Source organism: Dermochelys coriacea, chromosome 1 (assembly GCF_009764565.3).
Source record: "Dermochelys coriacea isolate rDerCor1 chromosome 1, rDerCor1.pri.v4, whole genome shotgun sequence".
Lineage (NCBI taxonomy): Eukaryota > Metazoa > Chordata > Testudines > Dermochelyidae > Dermochelys > Dermochelys coriacea.
In genome coordinates this window covers 259,714,190-259,742,033 of record NC_050068.2, presented here as the reverse complement: position 1 = coordinate 259,742,033, position 27,844 = coordinate 259,714,190, and the positions used below count along the sequence as shown (strand labels likewise).

The following is a 27,844-nucleotide window of genomic DNA, read 5'->3' as shown; positions in this document are numbered from 1 at the left end:
CGGCCTCCCGCCCGCGCCCCCTCTCTCGCTACCCCCAGCGGCAGCCGCCGCTTCCCCTGTGCGGGGGGCAGCCCAGGAAGAGCAGGAGGACGCGCGGCGGGGGGGGAAGCTGAGCAGGGATGGGAGAGCAGAGGGAGCCAGCAGCGGCCAGCCAAGAAAATAAAATGGATAATAAACAACAAGCAACAACAACAACAGCCCGCCCCCTGAATCAGCCCTGCGGCCAAAGGGAGGGCTCCGAGCCCCCGTGCGCCGCACGGATCGGCCCGGGGACGGCGTCTCTCCTTCCCTCTGCTGGCAACATTTGGCAGGTCTGCCGCGAGCGGTTCCCGCGCCTGCCGGCGGCACCCTGCCCGCGGGGCTCCCGCGCCCCACCTCTAGCGCCAAAGCCGTCGGCCAACCCGCCCCCGGCCCCGGCCGCCGCCCCAGAGGGGGTGAAGCCCGGATCGTGGTGGCGGTGGAATGAAGTCACCGAGGCGCGATCAGCAGCAGCCCACACGGCCCGTGAGCTGGGGGAGGGGGGCGATTAAAACTGCAGGTAGGGGCAGCTCCTCGTGGGGGTGGTTTTGCGTTTGAACAAAGCCCGCCCACCCGCAGCGGCCGGTGTCTCCCCCGCTGCAAGGGAAGGGAAGGGCAGGGCAGGGAATACAAAGGGAACGCCTTGTGTTTGGAAGCGGGGAGGGGTGGAAGGAGGAGACGGACGGGCAGGCTTCGGGGCGGGTCTTAAATAAACAGCCATTGGTACAAGCCGAGGGACTACACCAAGCACAGCCCCCAGGAAAAGGGGTGGGGGGCGATGGGGGCAGCAGCTGTCTCAGGGCACCTGCCTGGAGCTGGAATATACTACAGGGAACCATCTGGTGCTGACAGGGGGCGAGGAAGGGGTAGGAAATGACCTCGTAGGGCTTCATCAACTCTAAATGCAGTGAGTGTGTATTACTTGTTTTGCAGTAGCACTACAAGGCCCAGGCAGGAATCAGGGTTGCACAGGGCTGGGCATTGTGCAGATAAACAACGAAAAGAGAGTCCTTGGCCCCAAGGAGTTGTTCACCTAAGTAGAATCCATGAAACGCAGATCACTCAGAAACCAAACAAGCCAACAATTTTCCATGCCCTATAATAATACTCTCTGTTTTTAAGGCATTCCTCCTTTCATCGACCCCTAATGAATTAGCAAAAAGAAAAAGAGTACTTGGGGCCCCTTAGAGACTAACAAATTTATTTGAGCGTAAGCTTTCGTGAGCTTTTTGTGTAGCTCACAAAAGCTTATGCTCAAATAAATTTCTTAGTCTCCTTTTCTTTTTTTTCTAATGAATTAGGTCTCTGTAAGGAGGTTATTGTTATCATATACTGTATTATTATTTCCATTTTACAGAGGGGTAAGATGAAACATAAGCTAAGTGACTTGGCCCACGATAAACAAGCTTATGACAAATAGAACCTGCTTTGCTGACTTGCAGTCTTGATGCAAAAGTAGAAAGAAAAAGGAGAATCTTGTGTCTCTCTCTTTTCTTCCTTGTCATGGTGACTTTTTTGGGAGGGGGAGAGGGAGACCCAAAAAAGCAGAAATGTAAGAATAGAATCTTGCATCTTGCAACTGAAAAATACTTAAAGGTCAGGTGAAAGTGAACTTTGGAGAAAACAAGGGCACATTCTTCCTCTACAGTTTTACATTACTTCAGATAAACAGTACCTGAAAAACAAAACAAGGCACTAATTTCAGAGTAGCAGCCGTGTTAGTCTGTATTCGCAAAAAGAAAAGGAGTACTTGTGGCACCTTAGAGACTAACAAATTTATTAGAGCATAAGCTTTCGTGAGCTGATGAAGTGAGCTGTAGCTCACGAAAGCTTATGCTCTAATAAATTTGTTAGTCTCTAAGGTGCCACAAGTACTCCTTTTCTTCAAGGCACTAATGTCAAACATCCTTATTGTTAAGGGAGCGGGGGGAAGAGAAAGTGTTTGGGGGGGTGGGGGGGAAAGAAAAAGAAAAAAAAAAAAAAGAAAGCAGGAGAGACAAGGCTGAATTTGGTGAACTACCGGCTCCCGTTTTCTTGGGAAGTTACTAAATAGATAAAAAGACCCATGAGCCAGTTTTGTTCTGATGATAAATGAGACAGTCTTTTTATGGAACATCCTTCATACCCAGCATCACAAAATGCGTCCCAGAGAAATGCAGTTAGGAGCCAGAGATTTAAAGGCAAGATTTAGAGAGTCTCAGATTGCAGATAGATAAAGGGACAATATAAAGTGAAAGGGTGACAACCTCACCCACCTGGCTGTGATGATTACAGTAAACAGATACAAAAGAAATTTAGTTAAAGGTATCTTTAAAGTTTTACAAAAGAAAAAGGGAGAAAGTGAGCTCCAGGAATTAGAACTGCATTTAGGTAATATTTATGATTATATATAAATTAATATAATATTATTTAGGTAATACTGTGGCAGAATACAATGCCATATTGACACAAATCTTCCAGAATATTAAAACACTTAATCCCAAAGTGGATGAACTGAAAAACAAGGAGCCTTTGCTTAAAGGGAATACTTGAAGTGAGGGAGGGGGAAAAAAAAAAGAAAGAGCCTTAAAAACCCTCCATCTGGAAATATGCTGCTTCATGTTAAGTGAATTGGTGCTGCTGAAAAGTGTTGGGTTGACAGGTCTTGTGGCTGGAATCTCTGGGTGAGACCCTCAAACGATGGTGGTAAACTGATGTCATTTTATTGATGGAGGATTTGGTCCTTCATGCACTGATACATCATGGATAGCAGGAGTGCAAGCTTTCAACACACATGGACTCCGAGCTAAGAGCTTCAGTCTTTGGCTTGGAGGAATCACCTCCTCTAGGAAGGCAGAGGGGAGTCAGTTTTCATGGTCCTTTCATTCAATCCTCAATTGCTCTTTTGCTAAAGAGTGATACCAGTTAGTCCTGCTCGTGTTGGTGATTTCAGCTATGCAAATATAAATCCCAGTAGGAATGGACAGAGAGCACAAATTCATTTCACATAGGCCAGTGAATGCCCATCAGGTAGTGGCATTCATGAGTTACTATTAACTTAGGGATAGACTGCAACAGACGACCTGCAGGTGTAAGGCTCTGTGTCCCGTCCCCAATCCTCAGAGCCATCCAACCTCAAACTTTTCTGTGATGGATGGCTGTGATTGGTGGTGAGAAAAATTGATGGATCCCAGCAGTAGGACATAATGAAGTGACGCCTTGACACTCATGCTCGCATGACAGCGGCATCAGGAATGGTTTTGGAGATGTGCGCATGCAGAACCCTATCTTCTGACTGGCTGAAGATCAACAATGTTCAGAACAAGACTACTTTCCAGACTACATAGCCACACTACTCATGAGATTACAAACTTTTATGGACATTAAAGCCAGCCACAACATTTGAGACAGAAATATGTCCTGTTGCACTTGGAAAGGCTGTGGGTGGGGTGGGTAGTTCAGGTGTTTGTTTAAAATCTCCTGAAGAGAGAAAAGACTTTGAGCCAGATTCTGTTACCTTTAACTCACATTCAGCAGGACCTTATTCAGAAATTCATATGGTCCCAGGCTCCTAGTAATCATCCTCATGGGCTCCCTTTTCCCATCATTCCCTCTAGTCACTAGACTCTCTTTCTATTGTATTTATCTGGTCCCCATTACCAGAGCATCTGAGTGCCTCACAATCTGCAATACATTTATCCCCACAATACCCCCGTGCTACTATCCCTGTTTTACATATGGGGGACTACAGCACAGGGAATCTACATGGCTTGTTGAAGGTTGTAGTAGGAAGAGAGCCTGAGACAAAAGCCACAGGGGCCTGGTATAAGGCAGGACCTGCTCACAGAATCTGGCAAAAACAGGGTTGATATTGCAGAAATACACATTTCTAAGAAGTGCTAAGCACAGAGTACTCACGCAAACACATCCCGACATCAAGCGGTACCAGAACATCTCGATATTAAGGATGGTACAAAAGATTCCCCAAGGATAACAGGAACAAACTGACCCCTTCTGAAAGATAAGGTCAGGATGACCGTACATAATAGAGATGTTCTGATCAACATGTTCAAGGTGATGGGTGATAACTAGCCACGTCAGGGGCAGTAACTAACTATGTCAGAGGCAGTACATAACTTTTTGTATCAGGATATAAAGAGGTATCTCAGAGGGAGTCTCTTTGTCCAGCCTAGGGGGGAAAAGGAAAATCCCGCCATTCACTGAGCAGTGTCCATTATCACTGGCATACATGTCTTAGTAACCTCAGAGTCTGCTGGTGCTATTACCGTGGTTTGTTGACAATAAAACTGACCGGGCGCCTTTGCACCTTAACAGATCTTGTGGTCATTGGACAGTTTACTTGAGGTCTGCTGTGCAGGCTGTCTGCGTGGAGCTGGGACAGAACAAAGGGAGAACGAACACACACACACACACAGAGCCAAACATCTAACTTCACTGGTGACCCCCGACTACTGACCTGATAAGTAAGCAAGCTGTCCTCTGTTGGAAACACACTCTAACATGACAGAAAACCATGAGCTAGGGAACCCCCTTAACCCCTCCCTGCAAATCCCCACAAAAAACAAACTGGTAAAAAAATGAAGTTACATAGTAACTACAAATTGGGTAAACAAATTCCTTGGTAATACTAGTCACACTTTGGGGTCAGTTTGTGCCAGATTCTGTGAGCAGGTCCTGCCTCATACCAGACCTCTGTGGCTTATGTCTCAGGCTCTCTTCCTACTACAGTCAGGAAGTCTGTAATAGAGGAGAGAATTACAGCCAAGTCTCAGGCTAGTAATCTTATCACTGCACAATCCTTTCTCTCAAGATTTCCCCCTGTGCTTTACAGACCTTAGACACAGATATGGACTTTTCATTTTGACTGAGTGCTACAGATCAGATGGGTCTCTTAAGCTGTAAGAATGGCCATACTGGGTCAGACCAAAGGTCCATCTAGCGCAGTATCCTGTCTTCTGACAGTGGCCAATGCCAGGTGCCCCAGCGGGAATGAACAGAACAGGTAATCATCAAGTGATCCATTCCTTGTTGCCCATCTCCAGCTTCTAGTAAACAGAGGCTAGGGGCACCATCCCTGCCCATCTTGGCTAATAGCCATTGATTGACTTTTCTTTTTTTAACCCTTTTATAGTCTTGGTCTTCACAAAATCCTCGGGCAAGGAGTTCTACAGGTAGACTGTGCATTGTGTGAAAAAATATTTCCTTTTGTGTTTGTTTTAAACCTGCTGCCTATTAATTTAATTTGGTGACCCCCTAGTTCTTATATTATGGGAAGGAGTAAAAAACACTTCCTTATTTACTTTCTCCACACCAGTCATGATTTTATAGACCTCAATCATATCCCCCCTTAGTCGTCTTTTTTCCAAGCTGAAAAGTCCCAGTTTTATTAATCTCACTTCATACGGAAGCCGTTCCATACTCCTAATTGTTTTTGTTGCCCTTTTCTGAACCTTTCCTAATTCCAATATATCTTTTTTGAGATGGGGTGACCACATCTGCACGCAGTATTCAAGTTGTGGGCATACCAGGGCTTTTTATAGAGACAGTATGATATTTTCTGTCTTATCTATCCCTTTCTTAATGATTCCCAACATTCTGTTCGCTTTTTTGACTCCTGCTGCACATTGAGTGGATGTTTTCAGAGAACTATCCACACTGAATTTCATCTGCCCTTTTGTTGCCCAGTCACTCTGTTTTGTGAGATACTTTTGGAGCTCTTTGCAGTCTGCTTGGGATTTAACTATTTTGAGTAATTTTGTATCATCTGCAAATTTTGCCACCTCACTGTTTACCCCTTTTTCCAGATCATTTATGAATATGTTGAATTGGACTGATCCCAGCGCAGACCCTTGAGGGACACCGCTATTTACCCGCTCCATTCTGAAAACTGACCATTTATTCCTACCCTTTGTTTCTTTTTAGTTAACCAGTTACCAATCCATGAAAGGACCTTCCCCTCTTATCCCATGACAACCCCCATCTGCCTCTCCCCAGAGAGCAGAAGTTGATTTTCTTTGGACTTGTCTAAATTAGCAGCCAGATCGACGGGCAGTGATCGATCCAGCGGGGGTCAATTTATCGTGTCTAATATAGACACGATAAATTGACCGCCGTTCGCTCTAGCGTCAACTCCAGTACTCCACCTCACCAGTGGAGTTCCTCAGGGATTGGTTTTGGGACTGATCTTATTTAATCTTTTTATTACTGACCTTGGCATAAAAAGTGGGAGTGTGCTAATAAAGTTTGCAGATGATACAAAGCTGGGAGGTATTGCCAATTCAGAGAAGGATCGGGATATTATACAGGAGGATCTGGATGACCTTGTAAACTGGAGTAATAGTAATAGGATGAAATTTAATAGTGAGAAGTGTAAAGTTATGCATTTAGGGATTAATAACAAGAATTTTAGTTATAAGTTGGGGACGCATCAATTAGAAGTAACGGAAGAGGAGAAGGACCTTGGAGTATTGGTTGATCATAGGATGACTATGAGCTGCCAATGTGATATGGCTGTGAAAAAAGCTAATGCGGTTTTGGGATGCATCAGGAGAGGCATTTCCAGTAGGGATAAGGAGGTTTTAGTACCGTTATACAAGGCACTGGTGAGACCTCACCTAGAATACTGTGTGCAGTTCTGGTCTCCCATGTTTAAAAAGGATGAATTCAAACTGGAGCAGGTACAGAGAAGGGCTACTAGGATGATCCGAGGAATGGAAAACTTGTCTTATGAAAGGAGACTTAAGGAGCTTGGCTTGTTTAGCCTAACTAAAAGAAGGTTGAGGGGAGATATGATTGCTCTCTATAAATATATCAGAGGGATAAATACAGGAGAGGGAGAGGAATTATTTCAGCTCAGCACCAATGTGGACACAAGAACAAATGGGTATAAACTGGCCACCAGGAAGTTTAGACTTGAAATCAGACGAAGGTTTTTAACCATCAGAGGAGTGAAGTTTTGGAATAGCCTTCCAAAGGAAGCAGTGGGGGCAAAGGATCTATCTGGTTTTAAGATTCTATTTGATAAGTTTATGGAGGAGATGGTATGATGGGATAATGGGATTTTGGTAAGTAATTGATCTTTAAATATTCAGGGTAAATAGGCCAAATCCCCTGAGATGGGATATTAGATGGATGGGATCTGAGTTACCAAGGGAAGAATTTTCTGTAGTATCTGGCTGGTGAATCTTGCCCATATGCTCAGGGTTTAGCTGATCGCCATATTTGGGGTCGGGAAGGAATTTTCCTCCAGGGCAGATTGGAGAGGCCCTGGAGGTTTTTCGCCTTCCTCTGTAGCATGGTTGACTTGAGGGAGGCTTCTCTGTTCCTTGAAGTCTTTAAACCATGATTTAAGGACTTCAATAGCTCAGACATGGGTGAGGTTTTTCATAGGCGTGGGTGGGTGAGATTCTATGGCCTGCGCTGTGCAGGAGGTCAGACTAGATGATCAGAATGGTCCCTTCTGACCTTAGTATCTATGAATCTATGAACCTATGAGAAGCACAAGGGGAATCGACAGGAGAGCGACGCACCGCAGTAAGTAGATCCAAGTATGTTGACTTCAGCTACGTTATTCACCTAGCTGAAGTTGCATAACTTAGATCGATATCCATCCCCACCCCAGTGTAGACAAGCCTGTTCATCTTGAACACACTGAGTAAACAGCATAGCTAAATAAGGCAAATTCCTGACAGAAGATTAAGTAAGCATTCATCAGGTCTGCATCATTCTTTCAGGGCCTTTCTCTCTCTCTCTCCTGTTGCTAGCACTGTAGCATTTTGGAGCCCTACCGCCGCTAGACATTGTCCATCTCTTCATCAATGAGAGACCCCCTGCCTGGTGCAAGTCTTTGAATATTAACTTGCTTTTTTATATTAGTTGTGGAGTCTGAGAGCCAATTCTGTGGCCCCACTCAGTTCCTTCTGTGCTGCCAGAAGGATGCAAAAGTGATAGAATGGGGAATGGCCTGATGGTATAGACCCCACTGTCTCCATGGCATACCCTCTTTTTCTGCCACCATTCCCCGCCACGTAGGAGACATTTGAGAGTGTTACTGAAGCACACTGAACCCCAGTGATCAAAAGCGAATACTGCTAGTACAAGTTAGAGCACCTTTGACGCTCCCCCCAAAGATCAAGAGTGGAGAGTCACCTAACCCTCCTGTGACACAGAGACTCCCTGGTAAAGGGTTCCCTGTTCTTTGCAAACAACTCGTCTCAGATTGGACAAACTCACTACACCAAACACATGTATTGCGGGGTATTTATCCATAATGGGTAACATGTAAGATATCTACAAAAAGCTCATAACTTATCAAGACTCATTATCATTGTGAGATGTATGGATGGGTAATAGTTAAGAAATAATGTAACTATATGGAAAGTGTGCTTTGTGGACTTGGAGTGGTCATCAGGAGCTAATGTGTCTTGATGATGGCCCATTCAAGTAGGGGGGAGTTGTCACGCCATACTGGTTAGCCAGTGATGCAAGCAAGGCTCCATAACCTAGCCTTGCTCTTTCCCAAGGCTTTCAATGGAAAACCATCAGAGACAATTGCAAACAATCAAAAAAATAAGGAACATTACAACAGACAGACTCACCCGGCCTATGAGTAAAGACAAAATACTGTTTCAATATAACGGAGAGGGGAAAGAATCTGGATTAATTCACTGAGGAAACATTTTGTGGAGCAGGGGGTGCTTTTTGTGAAAGTTTGGATCCTGGTTGCTCTAAAGCCAGCCAACTCTGCAACAGTCTGAACTTGGAAGGGAAAACCTACTTTATGAGATAGGAAAGGTAATAAATAATATATGTAGGCCCTAGTTCATGTTTTAGGATTTTGTTTTGTATTGTAACCCTTTGTTTCCATCACTCTCTCATTTCAGGTAGAATCTCTATCCAGTTTTAAATTAACCTTCTTTTGTTTTATTGCAAGTGCTGTGCCTGCTACAGGAGTGGTGGTTTACGGTCAAACTAGTTAATTGGGGTACACTGCTTCTTTGGTGGCAGAGACTCTGCCAGTGTCAGGGGCAGACTAGCACAGGAGAACAATTCACAGGGTCTTAGGGACTGGGGAGCACCTAGTGTTAAACTGCAGGGCGAAGACAGGGCTGGTATAGCCCAGAGTAGAGTGCTCGAGTGGCTAATAGGCTGATTGTATTAGGGAGCGAACACCCAGGTACCAAAAGCAAGGATCCCTAATCTTGAAGGCAGGGGGTAACAAGGTGACTCACAGAGAACTGTCACACCTCCCTCTCCTCAAGGGTGCTGAGTGCGGTTTTGTACCCCCAAGGAGCTAGCACTTATATTTTATTTGCACAGAGCTCATGCCTATGCAGGTCCCTTAACTTGGGAAGTGGAATAATCCATCCTCCCCTGTAAAATGGCTATTGCACCACTTAACATAATACCAGCCCCTCATAAAGGGGTGTGTCAAGGTTTCTTCCCCACTTTGAACTCTAGGGTACAGATGTGGGGATCTGCATGAAAACCTGCTAAGCTTACTTTTACCAGCTTAGGTTAAAACTTTCCCAAGGTACAAACTATTTTACCTTTTGCCCTTGGACTTTCACTGCCACCAACAATGTCTAACCAGGTTTATTATTGGGAAAGAGTCGTGTGGAAATGTCTTTCCCTCCCAAAAATCCTCACCAAAACCTTGCACCCCCCTTCCTGGGGACGGTTTGATAAAAATCCTCACCAATTTGCACAGGTGACCACAGACCCAAACCCTTGGATCTTAACAACAATGAAAAAAGCATTCATTTTCTTACAAGAAGAATTTTAATAGAAGAAAAAGTAAAAAAAATCACCTCTGTAAAATCAGAATGGTAAATAACTTACAGGGTAATGAGATTCAAAACATAGAGAATCCCTCTGGGCAAAACCTTAAGTTACAAAAAGACACAAAAACAGGAATATCCATTCCATTCAGCACAGCTTATTTTCTCAGCCATTTAAAGAAATCATAATCTAACGCATATCTAGTTAGATTACTTACTAAATTCTAAGACTCCATTCCTGTTCTGTCCCTGGCAAAAGCATCACACAGAGAGACCCAGACCGTTTGTTTCCCCCCAGCCCTCCAGCTTTGAAAGTATCTTGTCTCCTCATTGGTCATTTTGGTCAGGTGCCAGCGAGGTTATCCTCGCTTCTTAACCCTTTACAGGTGAAAGGGTTTTTCCTCTGGCCAGGAGGAATTTTAAGGGTGTTTACCCTTCCCTTTTTATTTATGGCAGGGTGTCTGGCTAAGCCCTGGGTCTCCCTGAGCTAGAATTTTGAAGTGGGATAACTCATTCACTGGGGGCTTCTGAGGTCAGTTAAAACCCCAAAGCTGGACTTTCACCATTGACCTTGCTATTGATGCTCACCAAAAGGTCATCAGTTTTTCTTCTGGGATTTCAGCCATTTTAATGCCCCTTTGAGCGAGAATTTTGAAACAATTCCCGCTTTGAGCTAGGATTTCAAAATCTGATGCACTTATCCACTAGGAACTGCTCATTACAGTGAAGAAAACAGCAACCAGCTGGCATCTCTCTCACCAGACTAACAGCTTATGCAAACAATATTAAAATTTCTTCTGCATTGGATATGAGGCCTCAAAGATGAAGAAATTAAGGTCATGGGAGATCACCAGTTCTTTTTATCAGAAAATTGGAAAGTAAAAAAAAAAAGCGCACCACAGGTGCTGATGTTAGCATTTAATAAAAGCCTCATCGATTAAGGTTGACAGGGACCATCATGATCACCTAGTGTGACCTCCGGCACCCTGCAGGCCGCAGAACCTCACCCAACCACTTCTGTAATAGATCACAACCTCTGGCTGAGTTACTGAAGTCCTCAAAAATTTCAAGTTACAGAGGATCCAGTATTTACAATAGTTTAAATGTGTAAGTGACCTGTGCCCCATGCTGTAGAGGAAGGCGAAAGTCCCAGGGAGTTTTAAGCCTCTTTAAACTTACATTGGTGTAAAATAATTTACAACCTAGCCTGGTGAAAATGAGGATTGCGTGCATATTCCTAATCCGCTCCCACTAAGGGGCTGTTGGCTGGCTCTCTCTTTCTGTCACAGTCTTAAACTTAACTTTAACTTAACTAGGTTATGCTCATGTCATTTTACTGAATTATTCTGGGCTATATTAAATCCAATTTTTTCCAACAGCACCAAATATCTGTCCTGGCTCCTCCAGTTTATCTGCCTGTGTGGTCTCTTCTGGCTCCTCCTGTCTATCAGCCCCCCAGTTCAGACATCTGGTTTCAAAAGCTAATTCAGCACTAATGAGGCTCCATGCTGAGGACAGTGCCAAGCACTTGGGGAAATGCCTTATCATAGGGGCAGGTGGATGCTGAGTTGACAAACTGGCCGTTGGAGTTGTTTGCATTGTGCTACGTGGTCTTGAAGTTTTGGATTCTTTCCCAGCACGATGTCTACTCCTCTGTCAGCCTCTTGGAGATGTTCTCCAAGGGGTTGATTGTGGGTTGTATATCTCCCCAAATTGTGGGCCATAGTGATTTCACACTGAAGGTCTACCAGAACCTGGTTGTAAGCCTCTGGCCAGCTAGTTGGGATGAGGATCTCCTGGACTGCTTCTCTGCTCAAGCGCTGTGGAGAAATGGAGCATGCCGCATGGACTGTGGGGTTTAGAGTTCGAGCCAATGTATATAAACTGGTAGGTGACTTCTAGTGCAGAAGAAGAGAGTTGGTATAACGGTAGGAAAATACAGTCCTGGGGAATTATGGGAAGGCTTTGGAGGACTAGCAGCACTTGAATTAAGTAGCCTGCAGCCACACTGCAAATTGGGGAGAGTTAAAGCCGGAGTTAAAGCAGAACCCAAGCTCTAATTTATAGTCTTAGCTGAATCAGCTAGTCCAGGCTTAAAGCACTGCCAAACCCCAGATGAGAGGGTTTTGTGTGTGGAGGGAGGTGAGGTAGAGATAAACCAGGGATAGGGTCTTGCAGTGAAGATATACACTTATAGGGTTAAAATGATCACCACCAGATTGGGGACATTGGCAGGGACCTTGGGCATCTCCCACCTTCCTCTGAACCACTGAGCACACATTGCCTGTTAGGACCATGTGGATTTATCTCAGATGATTGATTGTCTGCAATGGCATGGGAAGCAGGGAGGATGCTGGGGGCCCTCTCTCCTTGTCTTGCACTCATAGGACTGCCATCAATGGAAGAGCCTTGTTAGATTATCTAGTAATCCTCCCTCTCTGGCCATTACAAAAAGTGTTCCCTTACGACATGTTTTCCAATGCTTTGTTTTACATATCTCCAACAACTTCCTTTAAGAGCCTATTCCACAGTCTAGATCTCCCAGACAGGAAGGCTGTCCTGATATACAACTCTAAAATTTCCTTTCCACAATATTAACCCAGTACTCCTAGCTCTAGCACCCTTGATCCATCCCAAACGCCTCCTCTCTCTCCTTGGGGATACTTGCAGACAGTTGTTTAACCAAACTGTACATCAGAAATGGGCTAAATTCATTTGTTTATTCTTTGGCCTGGTCCCCACATAAAGTGGCACCAGTTCAACTAAAGGTGTGATTTTAAACTGATTTAGCTAAATAGGTACCACTTTGTGTGCAGCCACACTTAAAATTGATTTAAGCCTGATATCAGTCATGCTTGCACCTGCAACAGACATAAGAGAGAGTGTCCATACACGGGTTTGCACTGGTGTAGCTAAATCAGTTTTTAAGTCAATTTAAATTAAACCAGTGCAAGTTGTGCATATAGACAAACCCTTTGATAGCATCCCAGGGAATGGTTCTCTGGATTGGATGAGCAATCTTAATAATTAAGGCTCTCCTGCCTTAGATTTGGAGTCAACTAGCAGCGGACATAAATGAAGTATGAAACATCTTGGATGTATAGGAAACTGGGAAGAAACATAGCACCTGAGGCAAGACACTGGTGAGGGTGAGTGGGGGAGACCAACACAGACCTCTCCCATGAAAAAAAAAATAAAATAAAATGCAACAGAGCAAAAGAATAGCTTATGAGCTGCCGGATTCATGCAATAATGTCTGCTACAAAGAGTTGATTTACCAGCGTCTTTCCTCACCTGGGTAGAGGAGAGGATGCCTGGAGGACCAGAAGCCAGGAGTGCATCCAAAAGAGCCTATGGTCCCAGAACAGCAGGAGTCTGAAAGCCGAGGGATTGAGACAAGTGTAGCCGTCCTTCCATCCAAAAGACTCTAGAACACAGCAGTGCAAATGCAAACAGCTGAAGAGCTGGCAGGCTTGTGCAGTGATGGCCAATGTAGGCCATTGAAGTTAATGGAAAACTCCCATTGATTTCACTGGGCTTTGGATCAGGCTTTCAGAGGAGGTGCAGATGTTTTGCCTGACCTCTTAATACTTTTGCAGTCTCATTGACCAGGCTTCTCTATCTTTCATTCCACCCCGCTCCAACCATCCACTGGGGTGGCCAACCTTGAAGCTTGTTATCTGTTCATCTTTGACAGATCCAAATACTTTATAAACCGCAGGAATCTTGAAGGAACTGCATCCAAAATCAATTCATCCCATTACTGCTACAATAGAACCTCAAAGTTACGAGCAGCCCGGGAATGGAGGTTGTTTGTAACTCGGAAATATTCATAAATTCTGAAGAAAACATCGTGGCTGATCTTTCCAAAGTTTAGAACTGAACATTGACTTAATACAGCTTTGAAACTTTACTATGCAGAAGAAAAATGCTGCTTTCCCTTTATTTTTTTAGTAGCTTACATTTAGCACAGCACTGTTCTGTATTTGTATTTTTTCTTTTTTGGTCTCTGCTGTTGCCTGACTGGAAATTCCAGTTGCAAATGAGGTGTGTGGTTGACTGATCAGTTCATAACTGAGGTTCTACTGTACATTTAGCTTTTTTTTAATCTGCCTTCTTTTGTTAGCCCCTTATTCTCCCTTGGACACAGAGCTCATGGACTCTCACTGGAATCATTCATTTGTATAGGCTTGGATAAGAAAGCTGTAGTGGGGACTGACTTGAGGGCAATAAGTAGAGGAGAATAACAAAGCAGTAATGTGCTGAGCTGGGAGGGACGGTATCTAGAGAGGGTGCCATCGGGATTGGTGCAAGGTCCCATGGTATTTACTATGTTAATTAATAATCTGGAAGTGGGAAGAAAGAGCTCATTAATGATATTCACAAATGATACTAAATTGGAAACACAGAGAAGTAATACAAAAGGGACTGAAAGCAACCAGGAAAGGGGCAAGAGATTCAATTTGGAAAAAGGGGAAAATGATTTGTGTTTCTAAAGACATACGTAAATGAATAGGTACAATAAGAAAAACACCTACAGGCAGATATACAAGTAGGTAGAACAAAGGTATAAAAGAAAATACTACAGATTAATTAAATACATAACAATTGTGTGTGTGTGTGTGTGTATATTATGGTAACGTCTTGTGGGTCCAAGGTTGCATTGTGCTAGGTGCTGTATATAGTAAGAAACTGTCCTTACCTCAAAGTGTTTATAGTCTGAATAGGCAAAGGATGGGTGAGAGGAAGGATTATTATCCCTGCTTTACTGATGAGGCACTGAGAAATGAAGGGACTTTCCTACAATCACACAGAGGTGGGGGCTGGTGTCTCATCTTGGTGCAGCACAGTGTAACTTTAGCTCAGGGCCATTCTCATTGCTTGCATGTTATGAATAGATATTAGCTAGAGCTCAATCATCTCCAAACTGGTCTTGGAACCGTCTGAGTCAAGCTGGGATTTGTTCCCTTGTTCATGTATTTTCTTTAGCCCTACAACTAAAACGTGGCTTTCTTTCACGAGCCATACATAATATGCTGGTGCATTTCCTTGCAGCTGTTAATACTCAAAAAAGTGTTATCTGCCATTGACCTGAGGATTAAGGGGAGCATCTCCCACAATATAACAAGGCAGGGTTTCTAGCACAATAACAGCATCCGATGAAGTGAGCTGTAGCTCACGAAAGCTTATGCTCTAATAAATTTGTTAGTCTCTAAGGTGCCACCGGTACTCCTTTTCTTTTTGCGAATACAGACTAACACGGCTGCTACTCTGAAACCTGAGATTCTGAGAGCTGTCAGTATGTACCAGCAGAATGTTTGGCTCTCTGCACAGGCCCAGAAATAGAGGTGTGTTTATGTGTGTAGAAAGCAAATTGCAAAAAACTGAGATCCTGTGTTCACTCAATCCAAGTGCATGGATATTGTGAGGGTGCCATTAAAAGTGGTCCTATACCATTGACTCTGGATTTGTGGACATTATGGAAGAAGTGCATATTCACGGGGAGCGTGAAGGGGACAGTGTTCCATCATCAATCGATTGGGTCTCACATTTGTCAGGCCTCCTTGTGGGTATTAGTTGACTGAGGGCTGCTGGCAGAGAACTTGAAAAACATTCCAATGCTAATTTAAATAAATGAATGAATGAATGACTCAGAATAGTTTACCTTGGAGAAGAGCATTTTAGCCAGCCATTGAAGCATCAAATACCTCAGGAATTCTTAAATTTGCAGAGCTATTTTCTTTTCCCTTTCAAGTGCTCCTTTTTTTTTTTTTAAGCCTCTTTCCTTTGATGTAGTCAGAGAATCTCACAGGTACTCAGAGTAGCAGCTGTGTTAGTCTATATTTGCAAAAAGAAAAGGAGTACTTGTGGCACCTTAGAGACTAGAATTTATTTGAGCATAAGCTTTTGTGAGCTACAGATCACTTCATCAGATGCATTCAGTGGAAAATATAGAGGGGAGATTGATATACACACACAGAACATGAAACAATGGGTTTATCATACACACTATAAGGAGAGTGATCACTTAAGATAAGCCATCACCAGCAGCGGGGGGGGGAGGGGGGAGAAAGAAAGGAGGAAAACCTTTCATGGTGACAAGCAAGGTAGGCTATTTCCACCAGTTAACAAGAATATCTGAGGAACAGTGGAGGGTGGGGAGGGGGGGAGAAATACCATGGGGAAATAGTTTTACTTTGTGTAATGACTCATCCATTCCCAGTCTCTATTCAAGCCTAAGTTAATAGTATCCAGTTTGCAAATTAATTCCAATTCAGCAGTCTCTCGTTGGAGTCTGTTTTTGAAGTTTTTTTGTTGAAGGATAGCCACTCTTAGGTCTGTGATCGAGTGACCAGAGAGATTGAAGTGTTCTCCAACTGGTTTTTGAATGTTATAATTCTTGACATCTGATTTGTGTCCATTCATTCTTTTACGTAGAGACTGTCCAGTTTGACCAATGTACATGGCAGAGGGGCATTGCTGGCACATATCACATTGGTAGATGTGCAGGTGAACGAGCCCCTGATAGTGTGGCTGATGTGATTAGGCCCTACGATGGTGTCCCCTGAATAGATATGTGGACAGAGTTGGCAACGGGCTTTGTTGCAAGGATAGGTTCCTGGGTTAGTGGTTCTGGTGTGCGGTTGCTGGTGGAGGGCTTCAGGTTGGAGGGCTGTCTGTAAGCAAGGACTGGCCTGTCTCCCAAGATCTGAGAGAGTGATGGGTCGTCCTTCAGGATAGGTTGTAGATCCTTGATGATGCGTTGGAGAGGTTTTAGTTGGGGGCTGAAGGTGATGGCTAGTGGCGTTCTGTTATTTTCTTTGTTGGGCCTGTCCTGTAGTAGGTGACTTCTGGGTACTCTTCTGGCTCTGTCAATCTGTTTCTTCACTTCAGCAGGTGGGTATTGTAGTTGTAAGAATGCATGATAGAGATCTTGTAGGTGTTTGTCTCTGTCTGAGGGGTTGGAGCAAATGCGGTTATATCGTAGAGCTTGGCTGTAGACAATGGATCGTGTGGTATGATCTGGATGAAAGCTAGAGGCATGTAGGTAGGAATAGCGGTCAGTAGGTTTCCGATATAGTGTGGTGTTTATGTGACCATCGCTTATTAGCACCGTAGTGTCCAGTAAGTGGATCTCTTGTGTGGACTGGTCCAGGCTGAGGTTGATGGTGGGATGGAAATTGTTGAAATCATGGTGGAATTCCTCAAGGGCTTCTTTTCCATGGGTCCAGATGATGAAGATGTCATCAATGTAGCGCAAGTAGAGTAGGGGCATTAGGGGACGAGAGCTGAGGAAGCGTTGTTCTAAGTCAGCCATAAAAATGTTGGCATACTGTGGGGCCATGCGGGTATCCATCGCAGTGCCACTGATTTGAAGGTATACATTGTCCCCAAATGTGAAATAGTTATGGGTGAGGACAAAGTCAAAGTTCAGCCACCAGGTTAGCCGTGACATTATCGGGGATACTGTTCCTGATGGCTTGTAGCCCATCTTTGCGTGGAATGTTGGTGTAGAGGGCTTCTACATCCATAGTGGCTAGGATGGTGTTTTTAGGAAGATCATCAATGGACTGTAGTTTCCTCAGGAAGTCAGTGGTGTCTCGAAGATAGCTGGGAGTGCTGGTAACGTAGGGCCTGAGGAGGGAGTCTACATAGCCAGACAATCCTGCTGTCAGGGTGCCAATGCCTGAGATGATGGGGCGTCCAGGATTTCCAGGTTTATGGATCTTGGGTAGCAGATAGAATACCCCAGATCGGGGTTCTAGGGGTGTGTCTGTGAGGATTTGTTCTTATGCTTTTTCAGGGAGTTTCTTGAGCAAATGCTGTAGTTTCTTTTGGTAACTCTCAGTGGGATCAGAGGGTAATGGCTTGTAGAAAGTGGTGTTGGAGAGCTGCCTAGTAGCTTCTTGTTCATACCCTGACCTATTCATGATGACGACAGCACCTCCTTTGTCAGCCTTTTTGATTATGATGTCAGAGTTGTTTCTGAGGCTGTGGATGGCATTGTGTTCGGCATGGCTGAGGTTATGGGGAAAGCGATGCTGCTTTTCCACAATTTCAGCTCATGCATGTCGGCGGAAGCACTCTATGTAGCAGTCCAGGCTGCTGTTTCGACCTTCAGGAGGAGTCCACCCAGAATCCTTCTTTTTGTGGTGTTGGTAGGAAGGTCTCTGTGGGTTAATATGTTGTTCAGAGGTGGGTTGGAAATATTCCTTGAGTCGGAGACATCAAAAATAGGATTCTAGGTCACCACAGAACTGTATCATGTTTGTGGGGGTGGAGGGGCAAAAGGAGAGGCCCTGAGATAGGACAGATTTTTCTGCTGGGCTAAGAGTATAGTTGGATAGATTAACAATATTGCTGGGTGGGTTACGGGAACCACTGTTGTGGCCCCTTGTGGCATGTAGTAGTTTCGAGAGTTTAGTGTCCTTTTTCTTTTGTAGAGAAGAAAAGTGTGTGTTGAAGACAGCTAGGAGTGCTGGTAGCATAGGGCTACAAGGTATAGGAGGTATATTTTATGCATTTCCTCCAGTTTGAAGAGCTCTCAGGTACATGTATTTAAAAGGGTGTTTTTCTGACATCTATTGCCGCCGCTTTTGCTGATCAGCATGCAAAGGAACATTATGGTGGCCTGACTTTTTTTTTTTGTTCCCATTGGGATGACAAATCCTCACTCTTGGAAGCACATTCCAAGTAGCCAGGTGGGAGCAGATGTGCTGCAGCAGAGAGAAAGAATCCTCCTTCTACCTCAAACAGCAGCTGCAGAATTACTCCATGGAAGCTAGCTAGTGTGCATCTTGGCGGCTGGCATCATCTCTTCAGCCCCTTATTTCGCCACCAGAGGATGGAGGATCTTGCATGTGTCCAATACACCATAGATGCCTTAAGGACAAAAGGAGCTCAGGCCTACAGGAACTGCTTTTAAATTCACAGTGATCACAGACTGTACTGGGGTTGGGGGAGGAATATAAATCATCGCAAACCCCCCCCCACATACACACATTTCCTGTCACCTGACTCCCCTCACAGAGTGCCAAAAACGTCATCAATAGCAATTACAGGGCTGCAAAGTTCAAATGTTCCAGAGGGGCAGTGCTGCCCACTCTTGTTATGCTTGGTGTTTTTCTTAAACCCCCAGTGCCTGGAGTCATGTGATTCTGAGACTCAGCTTTCATTTGTTTAAAAATAGAAGTTTTTATCCCTCATGGGTGCAGAGAAAAAGCTTGAACACATGACCAGCATGCACCCCTCCCCTCCCCAAAGGCCCAGAAATAAGAAAGCAATTATAAAATTAATTGTGTTTATTTTTAAGCCCACGATTTGTATGCCAGTCTCATGATTTGAGGCCTGAAGGCTTGGGGTTGATAATAGTGCAGTGAACACCATGGTCTACTAAAAAAAAAAAAAAAAAAACCACAGGAAAGTCCTTGGACACGGGCCTAAGAATGTCTGTCTTTCTGGGAAATGCTTAATCAAGGCATCGTGACTCAGCAGGTCAAACTCAGAGCTTTCTTGATGTGACTAGAACTCACGTTAACTCTTTTCTTGTTCTACTCCCTTTCTATGTTTAGCCTTTCTGTTTCATGGTCTATGTTTAAAAGGTGTTAATCGTCAGAACAGGGACCGTGACTTCATTTTAATCTCTGTGTAATAACAACAAAAGATATGGTGCTACATACATAGTTAAAAGCAATCATCATCTGTGAGGGAGCAGAGTATTTACACGAGTTCCTAAAGTCCTGGCCCCGAATGCACTAGATTCAGTGTAAAGCCTAGGATGGATGCTCTGGAAGCTGTCTCTTCTTTGGTTGGCATCTATCTAGGGATACTAAATGCTTTTGTAACTTTTTATAAAATGTCCTTTTACGCTAAAGGGGGAGGCGTATGTATTATAAAGGGCTTGGGTAGCATCCCTTTACATAGCTCTACTAGAGGGTGGCTCACAGGGGTCTAAATTTCAGAAGCCAGACAGAGCAGCAGTGTTGAGATGATTAGTAAACACGGTTTAGATCCTAATGGGCCCCTGTGGTTCCTTCCTATTTCATATGTGGCCCAAAAGGCAGAAGACACAGCAGAGGTTCCAAGTTCTCAGCCGAACAGTAGGGAACGTTCTAAGGACCTCGTACGTGCAATTCAGTCACTCTCCTAGACTCTCTCTCTCATTTATAGCAATCTCAGCAGTTACTGGTAACAAGAAGAGATCAAATCTTTTAAGAGATGGTATTGTTAAGTTGACAATTATTTTAATGGAGGATATTGAGGGAAATGTAAATCCTAGGAAAGAACAATGTTATGGGTACTGGGCCTTTGAGGGGATGTCTATGCTGCAATGAAAACCCCCCGGCTGGCCTGTGCCAGCTGACTTGGTTTGTGGCGCTCGAGCTAAGGGGCAGTTTAATTGGGGTGTAGATGTTCAGGCTCGGGCTGCAGCCCAGGCTCTAGAACCTTGTGAGGTTGGAGGGTTCCAGAGCTCGAACTGCAGCCTAAACCGTGTCTACATGGCAATTAAACCAACCCTTAGCCAGAGCCAGCTGGCACAGGCCAACTGTGGGTGTCTAGTTGCAGTGTAGACATACCCTGAGAGAACTTAAACGATGGTACGGGAGTAATATGTAGGAAGGATACAGAGGTGGATATATGCTGTTAGTCACTACGACCAGTTCTACTAGCACATGATAATATGTAACATTGTTCATAAGTTAGTGGGACAATAAAGTTATCAGTGTGCACTACAAATGGCTTCCTTATCACAAAGCTCTTAAGAGGAATCTCCGGGAGCTTTGATTACCATGCCCCAGAATACACTGGCCACCAAACTTGCCCCTCCAAGTGCCGTGTCAGCATATCCTATTCCTTTGAAGGTGCTGGACTCAGCAAGACAAGCTGTTACTCTTGCTGCTCTGTTACACCGGAAGCTCTTAAAGTGCCGATCCCCAACCCCCTAAGCAGTGCTCCAGTCCTTTTAAAAAAAAAAAAAAAAAAGGTAGTACCAGAATGCACTGCTGGTAAGTGAAAATACCAGGAGTACCAGAATGTGGAGACAGCTTCTCCAAGACAGTGCTGGAACAGGGTTTTCCAGCATTCCCACAGACTCAAGTCCCACCCATTGGTCTCTGCTGTTAGGTTTTTCCTTTCACGGAATAGATGCGTTTCAGATTTTCCCAACTTTCATTAACTTTACAAAGCTGAATTCAAATTTGTGGTTTCCTACTTATCTTTAGCACATCTCTGACTTCCAACTCCTTGCAACTGTGGGGCCTATTCTCATTTCCATTGAAGACAGTGGCAAAACTCCTATAGGAGCAGCTCCTCCATAGCAAAGAACAGTCAGCAGCTCAGACAGGCACTTAAGCTGTCCTGAAGCACAGGTGATGTAACTTGTGGCTTTAAAATATTTTGTCACACACTAAGCGAACAGGCTTGTCTGCCATTACATCTACCAAGGAGGGGAGGAGACAGGAAACATGTGGGTGGATTGTGAGTGTTTATATCTGCAGCTCAGTTTCCAGGAGTTCTTCACTGCTGTTACTCCAAGCAGAGTAACCAAAAGGTACAGTTTTCCCCTCCATTTCAGTATCCTTGTAAGTAACAGCCAGTCACCTACCCTCACACATGTGGTCAGAAGCACACCAGTGGGCAATTCAGCCATATAAGGCACCAGAGTTTGACTATCCTAATTCCAAACTAGTGTGCAAACAGCTCAAGGGGAACTCTGTTGAAATCTTGAGTCAGACTGCCTGCCACCATAATCACACAGCTGCTGAATAAGGTATCTTTATTTTCCATGTTAATACAGAAACAAGTAAGCAGCATACTTAGTAGCAGAGGTGATTGGAAACTGGCATTTCCATTATGCAGGAAATCCCAACATCTTAAATTTTGGTTTTGTTCCAAATCAGAACAAAGTCACCATTTTTTGCAGAACAGAAATTGTTATTTGGAAACATCTTGTTTCAATATGATTGAAAGACAAGATATTAAATAGGATATGTCTAATAGAAAAGTGAAAACAATGAAAAACAAGAAATTGGACACATTTTGTTTGGACAAACTCAAAACAATTCGTTTGACACTTTGTTGAAAATTCCATCAAAATAGACGCGTTTCCACAGTTTTGATTTTGATAAAAGTGCATTTTCTAATGGAAAAATTGTTCCATTGAAAACTTCTTGACCCGCTCTACTTCGCGTACTTGCCTTGTGCTACTTTTTGGCCACTTCTACACCTTGCAAGATTTAGCCCTTAATTGACATGCTACTTCATCATTAGTGTAGATATCAAGACAGACTAGATTGATATTCAATTTCTTTGGCACTCAATAAGCTCCCCGTCCGCTCCATAAACATGCTACAGTGTTTTCTCATTGCTCTTCTGGGTTCTTGAGGCAGTTTTCAATGCATGCCAACTGTAATTTTTTTAAACTAATATTTTGGAGACAATCAAATGCTTTTTTAAAATCTCACATTAAAATCTCTGCAGTACTTTGTTCAATAAATATCAGACAAAAAGGGCTCAAATTTGTCTGTTGTGATATATTCTTTATAAACTCTTTCTGTCTGGAGCCCTATTGACTTGGTCTAGGAATGCACTTGAGTGGCTCCATTTGCAGGATCTGGCCTCAAGATTTCAATAACTTGTCAAAAAACAACTGTCCAGTATTAGATACCATGCACATCAGCTGATCTGCTAATTATTATATTTGTTCACTTCAGAGAAGGTATTTCATAATTTTTTTTTTTAAATAAGTAAGTGCTGACTGTGGCTCTGACCCTGCAAACACCAAGTACGTCTGTACAGGCAAATACTCCCATTGAGTTCAATGGGGATGCTCACATGCATAAATATGCCTAAAATATTTGCAGGATCTGCACTTCAGTGCTTAAAGCTTCACTAGTCTCAAACGAAGACATTAGAGTTCAAGTTAAGGCAAAAGCTATTTTAAATATCTCAGTTACTTCCTAATTATCCAAACACTTCTGTATTTTGTCATTAAACACATATTTTAAAAAGTATTTCAGTAGCTCAAACATTTTGGAAACACAATTAACTTCACTTCCTCATTTATAAGTGGGCTGTGGACCTAATTTCCTCTCCCCCTCCCCCCCCGCCCCCAGATATTTGTAAAAGACCTTTGATTCCCGCAGCACCGTTAGCTAGCAGCAAACAATTCTGTTGTTATACTTTCTCTCTTCCTGCAAGCTTTTACTGGTTATGCACATTCTTCGCTCTCCCCATCTTTTGTTTCTTATACAGGATTTATTTATTTACCACCTTCAGCTCTCTGAGAAGCCCCTTTTGTGAAGCTACTTGGATATTGTTCTGTGTGGCAACTGAGAACTCTTAAATGAACTAGTGATGGAACAGTAAGGAAACAGACTAAGTGAACAGGACACATGGAAATTGGCTTTTTAAAGCAATCATTTAACTACCTGGTTCAAAAAAATGTTCTTTCCCAAAGCCTCATGCTGCTGATATGCTTGCTCCTCATTTTATTTATCAGTGGCACTTCTATTTTAAGTATTAGAAGTGATTTCTCTTCAATGGTAGAGAAGTATCATTTCACCTGCAGCCAAGTAGGACCTGGAAAAGAATGCTGTAGCTGATGGGAGGGTCAGTTGGAGCCAGTTCTAAACTGGTTGTTCTGCCTCAATGCTTAGCAGAGCTTGCTGTGTCCTTTCAGAAATGGAGATTTTGCTTCTGTGCATATGTCTGATCTGCATAGTTCACTGCATTCTAGAGCGGCATTCAGTGATCATTCAGATAGAACAGACAAGAAGGAGCTCTGCCCAAAGTGGTCCATTTATACAGACCAACAGAATTGTGGTCTTTTGGTAACAGAATTCTTGAATGTTAATGTTAAACACCCCACACCCATGGCAATATTTGCTCACTGTGTTAGTGGTTTGGATCTCCACAAGAACGTTTAGATGTTTTTGTTATTGGTTTTAGTATCAAAATGTGTAGCCATCAAAATTAATGATTACCAGACATCAGGGTCCCATAGGTCTCCTCTTCTGTGAGTAAAGCTTTGGAATGATTAGGAGGGGTCTCTTCTGCCTGCTGTCCTGGCAATGGAAGTGGCTTATGGGCACACTACACTAACCTAAAGATTTGGTGGCCTAGGAGGTCATTTTGGATAGCTGTTCCTCACCCAACTTGCGCAAGGGGCACATTAGTCAGGGACCTGGTTCTTGGTTACTGCTCTTGAAAGGAGATCCAGAAGCTGAAGTTTCCCTGTTGTGCACAACCATTGTGACCCAGCCCTCGTACAATGGGCTATGAGGCCAACCAGTCCCCACCTTGTTTGTGCTCTGCTCCCACCTGCCCATCCCACTCCTTACAAGGGAGCCAGAGAAAGAGGGACCTACTTGCTGGACTCTGTTCTTCACAGCACATTCCCCTTGGTCTCCTCCCGAGAAAGCAGATTTACAGGACTCTCCCTTCTAAACAGCTTCCTTCTTTCTGCACTGGCTAACTGAGTCTAGGCTAATTTGTACAGCTAGGGGATGTGGTGGGGAAGGAGGCCCTATTTAAAGGGAAGGACTTATTTGCCTCTAGTCTAGTTCTAGCAGAGTCGACTTGTTGATATGCAGACTATAATGCAGTGACTATTTAGTCACACCAGTTCTGATTCTCCACTGCCTTGTGTGATATGGCAGCATTTAAACCCCCAGCGTGCTCACTGGGAGGATAATTACAAAAGAGGCAGAGCAGTGAAGAATCAGGCCCTTAGCCTTTTTCAGGGTGGAGTTTTGGGTCAGTTTTTGACATGGTAACTTCAGTTTCTGCTGTTTATGTTTTTAAATTGCTCACGAACCTAGAAATCCACGAGAAATACATGATATACATGGTGCAGCAGATATGGCAAATGCCTGCAATACCCTTGGAAGACCTTGTTTTATTCGGTTTATGAATTATTGTGAGCCAGGACCTATGTAACCTCTGTAGAGGGAGATGTGACAGATGTAGGACCAGGACATTCAAGAGACTATAAATTAAAGCAAATTCCTCAACTCCAGTTATGCAAAACCGTTGCCTTTTGAAACTATGCCCTGCGGACTGAGTCACTGGCTGCTGATTACTTGTTGCAGAAGACCCAGATCAAAGGCCCAAGCTAATTCTGGATCAAAGGTGGATACACACTTGTAATCACAAGAAAAACCCAGTTATGGGATTTGAAGGCCAAAACTCTGCAACGCCTAAGGTTGGAGCTGGGGTGACGTCTGGTAAGCTTTTTAGTGTGTGGAGGTTCTTTATGGTTTTCATAGGTTTTCTCCATAATGTTGTCACCTTAAGAATAAATGTGCTTTCCTAGAAGGAGTTTGTGGTAACTTATAACTGTTAGTAATACACTGGTCATAGCCCTTGGAGAGAAAGCAGAGCGCAGATGCTGGCCTTTTTGGGCAGTCTGGCTTGTTGGGGATATCACAGCGTAAGCAGGGAACTATGCAGCCTTAAAATCCCTGGTCAGGCAGGAGTAATATGTGGGTCTTCATCCAAGAGAGGTCATGTGTGGGAGCCAGAAGCCTAAAGTGGGTGCCTTTGATGGATCACCGAGGGGGAATACAGTGCAGTTGCCCTGAAACCGTGACACATGGAACAATGTTAGAGGACAATCCCTTCTTGTGGTTTACCACTTTGAACTTCTCTAGATGCTGGATGAAGCTTGGAGCTTCCCGAGGCAGAGGTGGATTAAGGCCATAAACAGACTGGCTGATTTGAGCCTTATGCTTTGAGAGGACCTCCAGATTTTGGAAAATAGCTCTCTTCCCTCACCCACCAGGGTGGTCCATGCAGTCTGAATCCAGACCTGTTCTGAGCTATACTCTGCATGTTAGGGAATGGCCAGACCATTTAGTTACTGGGCTCATTTCCATCTGATTTTATGATAAGTGTAAGAAACTAACCCCCCACACCCCAAGAGCTCAGAGTAACTGTAGAAGACTCTCACCAGTTGGTGCACTCCCTTATGGCAGGGCATGATGTTGCAGGACCTTCTCATCAATCACCTCCACTGGACAGTCAGTCAGTCTTGCTGGTGGTCCAGTTATTCTGGTGATCTGGGCCTCTGGCCAGGTCACATTCAGACTCACCCCTTCCAGGGTAAACCAGGAATCCAACAAAATGATAGTCCCCTGCCCTCACACTTCAGCGTGACTCAAGAGTCAGTAGTTTTCACCCCTTGTATCAAGGGTTTCTGCACCACCTTCCTCAGTAGGCCCTAGGGCAATGGGTCTCAACCTATTTACCATTCTGGGCTGCATATGCGGCCTACAATATGTTATGTGGGGTGCATCCAATACTACCTGTATGGCCCTGATGTCACATGAGCTGCAGCTGTGTGCCAATTGGGCCACAAGCAGCCCAAGGCCACAGGTTGAGAACCACTCCCTTAGGGGAACTCACACTCTCCCTCTATTCTAGAGTCCAATCCAGGGACCCTCTAGCAAGCGCACTAAGATGGTCTACTCAGACACCTTGTTTTTATCCCTGGACCACTTCCTCCCTGGCCCTATTTCAGAGCTCTTGCTGGACTCAGCAGGTCTCTCAGTAGGCCTCTTCTCTAGGCCTATTGTAAAGAGCTTCCTAACACCTTACTACCATCTCTTTTGCTCTATGTGAATTTTTCTACTCCATCCAGAGGTAGGGTTACTACTGCCGAGACATAATAAGAACAGCCATCACCCAAACACCAACAAAAGCCAGTGACTAGCCACCTAACAAAAAAGATCCAGCTATAGCTAAAGTGTTTGAGGGAAACATTTTACACACACACACACAGATTTTAAAGTGTATTTTGATGTTATTTTATCATTTTTCTTACCTTACCTGGATTACAGGGATGTGAAACGTAGAACATTCTAACGCGCCCCCACTGAAAAAAAGAAAGAAACTAACAGCACATTAGCGCTATTAGCTAACAAGAAAGCTAGCTGAAAACCAGCCACATAGCAACCCTATTCATAGGTCAACTCCCTGACGCTGCAGGCATCTATAATAAAGTAGAGATCCCCAGGGCATACTCACTTCCCCTTGCTTTCCTTCCTGTTTATAAATCCACCTGCCTCTATCATAATGACCCAGCTCCCCTGCAGTTGGGCCTAATGCTAAATTGGGCCTGGTCCACCCTCCAGGTACCACCAGGAGAGCTAACTGGGCTCTTAGGCTGCTGTTAACCCTTTGTTTGCCAGTGTGGGGTCTATACACACCATCCCAGGAACCTTCACTTTGGATTTCCAGGCTAACAGTTGTTTTTTGAGAAATTTGCAAATACTCTCTCAGGGGTGTTTTAAATCATGGATATTTACAATCTCCAGGCCACATTCAGCGTTTTGTCTATTTCCTGTGGTACTCTGTACCTCAAAACAGCACCCTGCAACCCCCATATTCATCACTGTCATATAATTATGATGTGTTTTGTACAAAGGATGCCTTGTGAGGTATCACTTTTAAAGTCTTGATCTGTGGAACATGAATATCCTGTTGGATGGTATATGCTGTCATTGTACGGGAACTGATGACACTTTGCTATGTGTGTGTGACTGAAATATGTTGTGAGGTTGGGAACACCTTTCAGGTACAACAATGGAGCAGCCAGACGCACTGATGGCCCAGTGAAGGGAATCCACTCCCGCAACATCTCAGAGAAAGCGCATATACAATGGAGGCTGCTTGACCCACATTATCGCAAAAGATCTTTCCAGCAAGCTGGAAGAAACTATAAAGAGAAGTGACATCATGACTTGGCCTCACCCTTCCCACAACTCAGCACTTGGAAACATGTCTAGAGGACAAAGTCTTTGAACGAGGGGAGGGTGGTCCTGGGCTGGAAGGCAGTTCCAGCCTGTGCACTGAAGGTCTCTGACCAGTTTGTACCATCTGTCAGGGTGAGACACTACTTGACTCAATTTCTGTTTTAGTTTATAGAATTAGGACGGCAAATTTATTTTTGTTTCTTAGGTAACCAACTTTGATCTCTATGCTTGCTAATTATAATCACTTAAAATCTATCTTTTTGTACTTAATAAATCTGTTTTATATTTTAC

The 27,844-nt window shown here is 44.0% G+C and overlaps 1 long non-coding RNA gene across 3 annotated transcripts; it reads left to right on the top strand.

Moving 5' to 3' along the window:
* Positions 1-14: 14 nt before the first annotated feature.
* LOC119858588 lies at positions 15-27,844 on the top strand. Of its 3 annotated transcripts, none has more exons than XR_006276855.1 (3): positions 15-538; positions 21,020-21,166; positions 23,052-26,671. It is a non-coding gene; the product is annotated as an uncharacterized LOC119858588 (long non-coding RNA). The 3 variants fall into 3 exon arrangements; XR_006276857.1 differs by lacking the exon at positions 15-538 and adding an exon at positions 27,376-27,844 and having other exon boundaries at positions 18,255-21,166; positions 23,052-25,024; XR_006276853.1 differs by lacking the exon at positions 15-538 and having other exon boundaries at positions 18,220-21,166.